Source organism: Lingula anatina, chromosome 4 (assembly GCF_051362555.1).
Source record: "Lingula anatina isolate TDL-2025a chromosome 4, LinAna3.0, whole genome shotgun sequence".
Lineage (NCBI taxonomy): Eukaryota > Metazoa > Brachiopoda > Lingulata > Lingulida > Lingulidae > Lingula > Lingula anatina.
The window spans coordinates 21,479,349-21,488,015 of record NC_141770.1 but is presented as its reverse complement, the minus strand read 5'-3'; the positions used below and the strand labels follow the sequence as shown (position 1 = coordinate 21,488,015).

General features: G+C 34.2%; 1 protein-coding gene and 1 long non-coding RNA gene across 4 annotated transcripts in view; one reads left to right on the top strand and one right to left on the bottom strand.

Moving 5' to 3' along the window:
* The first annotated feature begins 92 nt into the window (after positions 1–92).
* LOC106151787 (NEDD4-like E3 ubiquitin-protein ligase WWP1) overlaps positions 93–8,667 on the top strand; it is a 33,144-nt gene continuing 24,569 nt past the window's right edge. For 2 of the 3 annotated variants that reach the window (XM_087012239.1, XM_087012241.1), the window contains exon 1: positions 93–231. The gene's annotated coding sequence lies outside the window, so the exon portion shown is untranslated. Of the gene's footprint in view, positions 236–2,192; positions 2,237–8,667 lie in introns of all 3 variants that reach the window. The other variant, XM_087012240.1, reaches the window with a different exon arrangement.
* Positions 5,972–6,970, bottom strand: LOC147762567 (uncharacterized). Its single transcript, XR_015334189.1, has 2 exons — positions 6,928–6,970; positions 5,972–6,697 (listed from the first exon to the last, which is right to left on the bottom strand). It is a non-coding gene; the product is annotated as an uncharacterized LOC147762567 (long non-coding RNA).

Here is an 8,667-nt window from a genome sequence, read left to right as displayed (position 1 = left end):
TTGAAATGGCCTTCAGCGTTTTTAATTAAGTAATTATATGCACTGAGTACTTTAAGTGAAATAATTTTACAAAAAATGTCGTTTGGTTCCACCCCTAAAAGTAATCCTGACTTTTTAACTTACGTAGTTGTTCACGTGACATAATATGGTGGTCGTCGACAACAGAGCAATTCGATTAGAAAAACGACATATAACACAATTACAAGGATATTTACAGCGAAAACTTAATTGGTAGGTGATCACTAGATATTTGTTGAAGCCTCACGGGTAAAATTTATTGCAGCTAATCTAGATTTAAAGGCGTATCATTATGTCAAGTTTCAATATGGCGCTGTTTGTATTCGAATAAGTTCCGCAAGGAAATAAGCACCTCAGTGTTTTATTTAATCAGACTTGTAGCACATAGTTGAGGTGATACAAAACAAGTCAGCTTTAACAAAACATGGTTAAGGTGCTGAAGATTAAGTTGGATATCTACGTAGTAATGTTGGCTCGAAACAAAAATACTGCTAGAACCAGCAATCGAAATTTTAGACAAAACTTGACAGATGACATTGACAGAATAAAACAAACCGTGTTAGTGAGTGACTTTGTACTTATATAAGTCCAACACATCTTAATTCAATTAGCACAAAACAAAAAAACTGCTGAAGATATTTCAGACTTTTTTATTTTGATATTCACTCATTGGTGCCGTACAGGAAGACAAACGGATTGCAAAACGAAGTACATAGCTCTCTACTCTAGACTCTTCTGAAGTATCTCACATATACGTATATACTGAGCTTGTTCGTGTTAGTAGGTGACAACGGCAGGACACAAGTACTACTCAAGCTACTAGCAACACCCCTTTAATATACAGTATATAAGTATGTCCGTGTTATAAAAACGTAGCTTTTCCTTTTCAATACACTCATTTTACAACCACACAAATTTCAGATAAAAAATAATAAGGACATATGATAACCTTACCAAGAAAGACATTATGGGATGTGTCTATGTTAAAAAGTAACTTTTATTAGGCCAGGTCAGAGATTTGTGGTGATGATGCTCTGTGAGGTTGTTAAAATAATTAAAAGAATTCTTTGCTAGCACCTGAGAACAATACTATGGGACTTAAAAGATACCCTGCTTGATGTTGAAGATGTAAATAGAAAAGATTATTTTGTAGTTGCAGTGTGGGTTCATTCTACAAGCCTTAAAATGATCATCAGTAAAGAGAATGCCAATGGTTGTTTCATGTTCTCCATATCAGACTTATATATAATAGAAAATGAGCATTTCACCTCTTTTAACTTTTTGGAAATGAATTGATAGAGATAGAAGTGTTAAAAAGTTCTATTGGAAATATTTTTTGGATGTGTAAAATAAATATTGTGGAAAAGCCCTCTGAATATATATATATATATATATTTTTTAAATCAGAGAGGATAAAAATTTTAATGTTATTTGTGTGTACTGTACATGTTCTACTCTCATACTTATCTATGATTATTATTATATAAATTTGCACTTACAAATTGATTAGTACATATACTGTAAAGAATAAAAGTTAGTTCTTGGTAAGTAACTAAAACATAAAATATTAAAAAAAAAAATTTAAGAGGAATTCAGTTTGAGTGGATGAAATATTTAATTGTAACTTCTTTAAAAAAATTAAAGCAACACTGTTCATAAGAACAGTGTACAAATAGTCAAGTGGCCAAATCCTTTTCTACTGAAAAAGTAATAATAATTTAAGAGAACTACCACTGGCTCAGGCAGCTCAATCAGTGGTCCTCTCAGTTAGTCTATTGAATTTGCCCCTTATGGAATTAAAATGTTTGTGTTGTGAATACCATAATAACTTTAAGTGATGAAAATGCCACTTTTGGATTCTTTGGTTAATTGGTGATAAAAGAAAGAAATTCCATACTAGTAATGGAATGACTGTTAATTTAAGATGCAGGTGTTGCAAAATCGATATGTGGTCTATGTTATGTAGGGATTGTCATGTGATCTTATACTGGTTTTAAAAGCATATATATTGATTTAGTGCGTAAGTCACCATTTAAATAAACAAATTCTCAGAAAAGGAAACATCAGGTGTGAGGTGAAACCAAATGATATCTGTGTTATATTTCTGTATCCAGAAAATTACAAGTATGTGGTTTGATATGTACATTGTTGTCATTTTTATCTTCAACTGTAAGGTAGTGTTCCAATGTAAATTGTTCCATGGGGAACCGCATTACAGGTAAAGAATGCAGCTTAGAAATTCATAGACAACTGTTTAGTTAGCCCATTTATATTATACCAGGTAGACATGAATTTAGTAATTTTAGATGACTTATCAGATTGGATTGAAAAAACAAAATTAATCTCTTCCCCAAAAATATAACGAGGAACAGGTAAGCTGTCTTACATTATATGATGTTATGATGCAAATATAACCAGTCACTGCTAAGGGTCTTTTGATGTCATCTGACGTTCTGTGATCAATTTAATATATAACTTAAGCAGGGGCGGATCCAAAGATATTTTCTGACAGTCTTCCAAATTATCTTTGTTAATCCATCCTCCATTTTTGACCGTCTTCTGACAGAAAATATTAGATACCTGTCAACGTAAACATGAAAATCTGACCATCTTCCGGAACTCCCAGAAGACGCCCTAAATCCGCCCCTGATAAGTGCGTAGATAGTGACTTACCGTCATAATCTTAAGTGAGCGGCTGCGTTGAGAAGGGTTGCAGTATAGGACTAGTTTGAAATTATTTTGTAAGGAAACAATTCCTTTAAACCTCAAGCTCCTAATTTTAAGGAGCAACCCAAGACATAAGTGTAGAGCCAAGTGCAAGATATAATTTGAACCTTTCAAAATTTGCATGTAGTAGTAAGTTCTGTTTTTATTGCAAGTTTTCTCTTTTATACCAGTGTGTAGATATATTTAAAGGCATAGAAAAGAATAATTGGCAGTTAACAAGGAAACTTTAAAAGCACACTTTTGATATCTTTGCCTTATGTCAACATGACCTCATTTCATTCATTCAAAACACTGTATCCAGTTGCAGGTCTCTGTCTAATTTTGTGTATGTCTATCCAGAGTCTACTGAAGACTTGCCTCTTTTAGAAATAAGAAAGCCATCACCCACGCTCAGAAACTCTAGGTGTGAATTTTTGTCTGGTTAGCTTGATTTAACTTCACCTGTTGGTTGTTTGTCTGTGTAGCTTCTATCTTGGTAGTAATGGTACTCTTTCATAAGAGTGTCAGACTCAGGTCAGGTGTAATGGAACTTGTGGATACATATACTAGTATTTTACTCAGTATACCTCAGAGAATGGAACAGGAGATGTAGACCTGATGATTGTTTTTAAAATCCTGCATCACAAACAGCTTAGCAGGTCTATAAGTTTGTGGTATATTTACTAGTAATCTTTTCTTCTGTTTTATTCTGTATTAAGCATGCATATAACCTGATTTCAGGAGTAGTTCGCATGTTCATGCCTCAGTGAAATAAATGTATATATATATATATATATATATCTTTCTTTTACCTAAGAAGTCATTGTCTGCTTTTATATGCATGCAATACTGGCAATCGTTGTCATCTGTCTCCATCAGTGTCTATGTTGATGGAGTGGTAGACAGAGTCGTTCACATCCTTGGTAGCGCAATAACTGGGAGGCAATCTTTGCCGTTTTGCTTGCAACTCACTTTGTTCACTCATTGACCTAAAATGCAGGTCATGTTTAAAACTGGGCATTATCGAACTATTTCGTGCAATTGAATAATAATTGAAACAAAATTTTCTGATGATTCAGGGTTTTGTGGACAGGGTAACTTTCTGATTATATGAAAGTTGTGGGTCTGACATACAGGTCGAGTTCCATTCTGGTTTTTGTAATTGTGAATAATAATTCTGTGATTTTACATTATCCCAGTAAAGTTTTTTTTTAAATTATAAGGCATGGTGGTTTAAGCAAGGTTGGATTAACACACACACACACACACACACACACACACACACACACACACTGTCTATAGTGGATAAAAATCAATTAACATTGGTCTTAAAAGCTATAGAAAAAAATGGAATTGTGTAAGGAAAAATATCTGTACTCTTATGTTTTTAATGTGCAGCTAAGGCAAGCCCTCTTGGCAGGTGGAGTGTATGTCTACAAAAAGACTGTTGTATACAATAAGCAAGGTCTATTGATTCTTTGTTTTTGTTTATGCTGTAACTGCAGGTTACTGCAAATCATCAGGTAAAACTGTGTAAAGACTGGCTCTTCAGTTATGAATGCTAAATGGCAAAGATATTCAAGCCCTCTTGTTTCTACATTTATAAATGTATTACTCGTGCTAGAACAGGTTTTAAAATTTAGTTGGAATTTTTTTTAATAGAGAGGTTTAGGGTTTTGCTTCTTTACTTGTTGCCCATATCCCTACTATACCTGTGCCAGAATCTACCATTGAAAATAAAATTTCAGATAATGATAATGTGTTAAGCTTGAATGTTAAAAGACTTAAAATTCCTCTACAGATTGCAAGTCATACAAAGTAAAGCATTTCCAAGAAAATGACTGACAAAGATGGCCTCCCAGTTTATGTATATATTATATGATAAGCAGTTTAATTTCCATAAAATTCCAACTCCAAGGTTTAAGGTGTATGTCCATTGAAATGTCATTAGTCTTTTATTGCCCTTGAAGGTGAAATGATTTCTATGCCAATTTTTTCCCATTTAAACAGTTCAAATCGAGAACATCTGTTCTCTTTCACCTTCTGCTACCAATTTTACCTATGTGATAAGAAGGAAGAGTTCATCTTTATTCCTGCATGTTGGGATATTTGTTTTGTATACAAGACTGATATCAAGACCAACTTGTACATTGCAGAAGATTTAGTGTGTTTAAAAGGGGTGTGTGGGTATAACACTAATGAGTTTACTAAGGTATCCCTAAATTGTACAATACAGGGCAATACATCGCAACACAGTGCAATACACTTGAAAAAACAAGTCCAGTCATGAGTAAAAATTGCCATTCCAAACAAAATAGGGTGATATATATAAGCGAAATATATTACTAAATAATTAATAGCATTGATACAACTTAACAAATTGGCACAATTTGTTTATGGTCAGGTCAGCTGTCATGTTGACTAGTGGCTCTTTTTGGTGGGTAATATTGTCAAAAAGAGTCACAAGGCAACATGGCTGACGATGTGCTAAGTTATATCAACAATATTTATAATCTAGTCAAATATTTTGCTTTTAAATCACCTTATTTTGTTGGAAGTGACCGTTTTCTTTGTTAAATTGCAACTGCATTTGTTTTCAAGTGTATTGTTCTGTATTGCAAGGTATTACACAATTAAGGGACACCAAGTTTACTAGTATAAAAGTAAAATAATAAGAAGAATGGTTTTAATTAATTTATAGGCCTTTCAAACAAAATATAATGTTATTGATTGTTTGGTACCTAATTTGATGGCAGATGTTGTGCCTGTGGTAATGTTGTATGGTATACATGCTTTATGTAGAGTTCATGAACAGTTCAGGAATTAAATGCTTTCATTATACTGCAGTATTTTGTCTGTCATTGTGGGTCTGTCATTTAACCATCGCTGTTGTTTAGGGCCAGCATGAATCATATTGAGTTTGATTTGATATGAGGTCTTGTATAAGGAATTATGTCTAACATGCTCTCAGTGGCTCTGTTTTAATGGTTTAAAATAGGTTCAGTCTGCCTGAGAGGAGGCTTAAAATTTAAGTAATTTAATTTAATTCAATTTAATTTTACTTTCAATTTAATTTATAGTCCAAAAAATGAGAAAAGTGTCATTTTTAACACATACAGTGAAATACAGCAGTCTGTGAAATAAGCTTTTTAGAGTGGTTGTCCCATCGGACAACCATTTAAAATTTTTTGGTTGCCCCCATTCACTTTTGGTTGCCCAAATAAATCGAAGAAAACTAATAGAAAACTTCCTAGATCCCTTTTTATTTCAGCGGGGTGAAGGCTAACATGCGCTTTGTAGCTTTAAACAGATTAATGTATGCAAATAAACAGATGATGAGCAGTTTAATGTTAAAGAACCTCAACAGCAACAATGCAGCATTTGGTTACGTCTTCCTTCCCACAAACAATTATTTTAAGAACAACTATACATCATCATACATATTGTACAAATACTAGAATATTTTCTAGTAAAAGAAGGCATTCCAGGTAAAGATTTGAAAACAAGCCAAAATCATAAATGAAGAATATTTTTCTATATATTTCCTGCTAGCAAAGTGTAATAGCATTCTCCATTTCTCTGCCTCTTAGTCTATTAACTTAGTTTGAAATGTGGACACATTAATTTATTATATGTACAATTATCATAGTAAACAATTAAAATGCTGCATTTTCTGCCATCTCCATCTCATTTACTTCATCACATTCATCTTCACCTTTGTAATAATGATATAGGAAGTACAAGACATGTTGGACAGCATGGACAGACAGGGTGATCAGAATATAGAGTGTCTGTATATAAGAAGGAATGTCACTTTATTAAACATAATGAAATGTCTGGTTTAGACTAGTCTCTGAAGGACAAAAAAATAAAAACACTGTTTTCTTCCATCTTCATAGATCTCATCTACTTCATCAAATTCATCTTCATCATTCCCCATTGAAGTAACCAAAGAATCTGTAACTACCTCCTGCTAGAAAAGACAAGTAAATAATTCAATACAAAATATCATACAGTACCATAAAAATGAAAAAAAAAATTGGAAGACTAATTCTTCTCTTTCCAGAAAAAGTGCTTGTTTAAAAACAAATCAATCGTCATCAGAATTTCACTTTTATCTTTTATTAAAAAGAAGTTAAAATACTTAAAAGCAGAAAACAAGAACAAGTACAAATTTAAAAAAATTAAAAAATTGAAACTTACATGTTCTCATTAAAACTCCTAGACTAGACGTTCAGATTCTGCCTTCTAGCAGCAGGAGCCGCCAGCACTCGCGCCGTCGCTTTGACGTGCGGCTCTGAGGATTTGTGCTTCTTAATGCCATCTTACTGTAGTGAGGTTTTGCCTTGAACGAAAGGTGAAGAATCTCCTTGACAGCATGCTTTGCACGCTGAGCTATGCTGTCAAAAATGCAAGTGCGCCTGGATTGCCGTGACGGTAGAATCCTCTTCGGCGTGTATCTGTTTAATTTCGTATAATTTCTTTTTCTTTGACATTTCTGGCTCAGCTGTTTGTTAGGGTAACCTTTATCCGGGGTTTGCACCGTCAAAATATTTCAGAAACTTCTCCATGACGAAAGTTGGATAGAGAAACACGCGGTAGATAGAAGCGCAATGATTTTGATGTAATGTCCGCCATTGTTTCATTTCGACCAATGAAAAAGCGGCAAACATGACACCCCCCCCCCACCTCCCCAGGCATTACGTCATCTTCCTGTCTAAACGACCAGCTACTGGCAGTGCTATAAATAACTGTAGATCTAATAATAGCAACAGAGATTCTGCACAAACACGTCGAAGTCAGCAGGTCGGTTACTGCGACAGTGAATCTTGTGGAAAACATACGATTTAGGTTAACCTAAAATTTTGTTTTCTGTGTAGATTTTGACAAAGATTTACTCTTTATGTCCATAAATTATTCAGTTGCCCGACTGGACAACAACTTCGTAATTTTAAGTTGCCCGACGTACTTTTTAGTTGTCCCGGGCAATCGGACAACCGCTTATTTCGCAGACTGTACAGTATGAACATCTTAATGTTGACAGGTAAAAAAAAAAGGGCCCTAAATGTACTTGAGATTTTCTTTTCTCATCATTTGTACATCACTTGTCTTTTACATTTATGCTTACACAATTGGTCTTCTAGATACTTCTAGGTCTCTTCAGAGTAATAAGGAATACTAGATATGTTACCCATTAATATATTACATCACTGGGTTGAGTGCGCCAGTAGCTGCCCTCCTTATCACAATCACTATTGTTACTTTTCCTTTAATGAAACCCACCAAAAGTTGAAAAAATAAGAAGCCATTTACTGATTGTCTAAACTCTGCCTGAAGTAATAAAATATCAAATGCTGAAACTTTCAATTCAATTGAGTTTTCCAGTCAGTAGTAACACATTTTCATTGGAAGTTCACAGGAAAAAATGAACTGTTCCAAACTCCCCTTTTTTGGAACGTTTTCAACTCTTCCTCTAGGTAGAGTTCACTTTGTCATCTAGGGGGGTTGCGGTAGAGGCAAATTTTTTATTCGAAAAGTACTTGTACTTTTGCTGGAGTCAGCAGCACTTTTTCTTTGCTGTTTATAGTAAATGAAAGTCAACAAAGTGCAGACTGCACTTATAGGCAAAGTACAGGCAGGTCATTGCCATAGAACAAGATAACATGTGTACTTCTGTTTGTTGGGCCTCCAGGCTTGTGTTTTTAATGCACAACTGGGCCTGAGATAGATTTAGTTCCAAAGCAATACCTTGGGCATCATAAAATCTGATTCATTTGTCTGAGCTGGACTACTTGATGGTATTCTTGATGTCTTATCTTAACTGTGGTAGTGTGTTGTGGTTCTGTTTAAAGGTTAAGTGAAGCAGCTGTGGAAGCTTTGTCAGCTTAGATTGGAAATGATGATGTGCCCTTACTGTTAAAGTGGATAGAGGGAGGGACTGAT